Here is a 2,994-nt window from a genome sequence, read left to right as displayed (position 1 = left end):
CTTACCTTTGGTACGTGTCTAGGTTGTTCATTATTTATATTGGTGAAGTTATTTCTTTAATCACTATTTTATAGTAAAGAAATTCTTTGTTTTTTTTTTTCACTCAATATCCATTGTGGATAATATTTGTATCATCATCCTTTAAAGCAAACATCTGTCCGCACCCTGTTCTAAGTCTTCTTTCCATTAAATTGGTGCTTTTTTCTTTCCTTTTTGTTTCATTTTTGTGGTAATGAATATTTTTGGTTTTTAGTGTGTTTATGGGTATGATTTATTCTGCTAATTCTATTGCATCTATTTCGGATTTTACCAACATTTACATTATTTCCTTTATTAGGTTTTTGGTCTTTTTTATATTTTTCCCTTGATCTTATTTTGAAAGTTTTCCAACTATTTCTTGAGCTAGTTTCATCAAATTACTGTTCATTCCTTTCTTACTAACTCGTTGGGAATATCTATTTTGTAATACTGAATTGAACTTCTAAGATTTTTCTCTATCTCAAGAGTGTTTATATTCTTTCTTAAAATTAACTTTTCTCTCTCTTTCAATAGATTTAAACAAATTTTGTTTACAATCATTGTATGATTGTTTGACTTTAACTTGTTTAACACTGCTTGGAGTCCACTTAAAAAAAATTTAGATTTCGCTGAATGTTTATATATATATATATATATATATATATATATATATATATATATATATATATATATATATATATATATATATATATGTATATATGTATATATATATATATATATATATATATATATATATATATATATATATATATATATATATATGTATATATATATATATATATATATATATATATATATATATATATATATATATATATATATATATATATATATATATATATCTATATCTATATATATATATATTATATTTATATATATATATTATATATATATATATATATATATATATATATATATATATATATATATATATATATATATACATACATACATATATATATATATATATATATATATATATATATATATATATATATATATATATATAAAATATACATGTATATATATATACATATATATGTATATATATATATATATATATATATATATATATATATATATATATATATATATATATATATATATATAGATAGATAGATAGATAGATAGATAGATATATAGATGCATATAAAAATCTCCAGATCTTCATAAAACATTTCTATGTCTTTCTATGTATTGTTGTTGGTGCATACGTTTGAATGATATCTAGTTTATACTATGTATTCAGTTTAGAAACAAACACTACAATTTTATCAGTAGTAATACAAAATTAATATTATTAAGAAAACCGGTTCTCTTTTCTTTGTTCTTTTAATATCATCTGAATTTAAATATATGGTCCTCTTTTAAGCCATTGAAAGATTCCAGAGCTCTATTAATTTCACTAAATCCTATTGTATCCTACCTTATTCACTTCAGATCTTTTAATACAAAATCAATCAATTAATATATATATATATATATATATATATATATATATATATATATATATATATATATATATATATATATATATATATATATATATATATATATATATATATATATATATATATATATATAAATAAATATCGATCCCATCCATATACCAAGGCACTTCCCCCAATTTTGGGGGCTAGCCGACATCAACAAGAAACAAAACAAAAAAGGGGACCTCTACTCTCTACGTTCCTCCAGCCTAACCAGGGACTCAGCCGAGTTCAGTTGGTACTACTAGGGTGACACAGCCCAACCTCCCACATTTTCCAGATGAAGCTTCATACTGCTGAGTCCCCTACTGTTGCTACCTCCACGGTCATCTAAGGCACCGAAGGAAGCAGCAGGGCCTACCGGAACTGCGTCAAAATCACTCGCCATTCATTCCTATTTCTAGCACGCTCTCTTGCCTTTCTCACATTTATCCTCCTATCACCCAAAGATTTCTTCACACCATCCATCCACCCAAACCTTGTCCTTCCTCTTGTACTTCTCCCATCAACTCTTACATTCATCACCTTCTTTAGCAGACAGCCACTTTCCATTCTCTCAACATGGGCAAACCACCTCAACACATTCATATCCACTCTAGCCGCTAACTCTTTCTTACACCCGTTCTCACCCTCACCACTTCGTTCCTAACCCTATCTACTCGAGATACACCAGCCATACTCCTCAGACACTTCATCTCGAACACATTCAATTTCTGTCTCTCCATCACTTTCATTCCCCACAATTCCGATCCATAAATCACAGTTGGTACAATCACTTTCTCATATAGAACTTTCTTTACATTCATGTCCAACCCTCTATTCTTTACTACCCCCCTTAACTGCCCCCTACACTTTGCAACCTTCATTGACTCTCTGACGTATATCTGCTTCCACTCCACCATTTGCTGCAACAACAGACCCCAATTACTTAAACTGATTCACCTCCTCAAGTAACTCTCCATTCAATATGACATTCAACCTTGCACCACCTTCCCTTCTCGTACATCACATAACCTTACTCTTAACCACATTAACTCTCAACTTCCTTCTCTCACACACCCTTCCAAATTCAGTCACTAGTTGGTCAAGCTTCTCTTCTGTGTCTGCTACCAGTACAGTATCATTCGCAAACAACAACTGATTTACCTCCTATTCATGATCATTCTCGCCTGCCAGTTTTAATCCTCGTCCAAGCACTCGAGCATTCTCCTCTCTCACCACTCCATCAACATACAAGTTAAACAACCACGGTGACATCACATATCCCTGTCTCAGCCCCACTCTCACCGGAAACCAATCTCTCACTTCATTTCCTATTCTAACACATGCTTTACTACCTTTGTAGAAACTTTTCACTGCTTACAACAACCTTCCACCAACTCCATATAACCTCATCACATTCCACATTGCTTCCCTATCAACTCTATCATATGCTTTCTCCAGATCCACAAACGCAACATACACC

The sequence above is a fragment of the Palaemon carinicauda genome, unplaced genomic scaffold, assembly GCF_036898095.1.
Source record: "Palaemon carinicauda isolate YSFRI2023 unplaced genomic scaffold, ASM3689809v2 scaffold283, whole genome shotgun sequence".
Classification (NCBI taxonomy): domain Eukaryota; kingdom Metazoa; phylum Arthropoda; class Malacostraca; order Decapoda; family Palaemonidae; genus Palaemon; species Palaemon carinicauda.
This window is presented reverse-complemented; position numbering follows the sequence as displayed.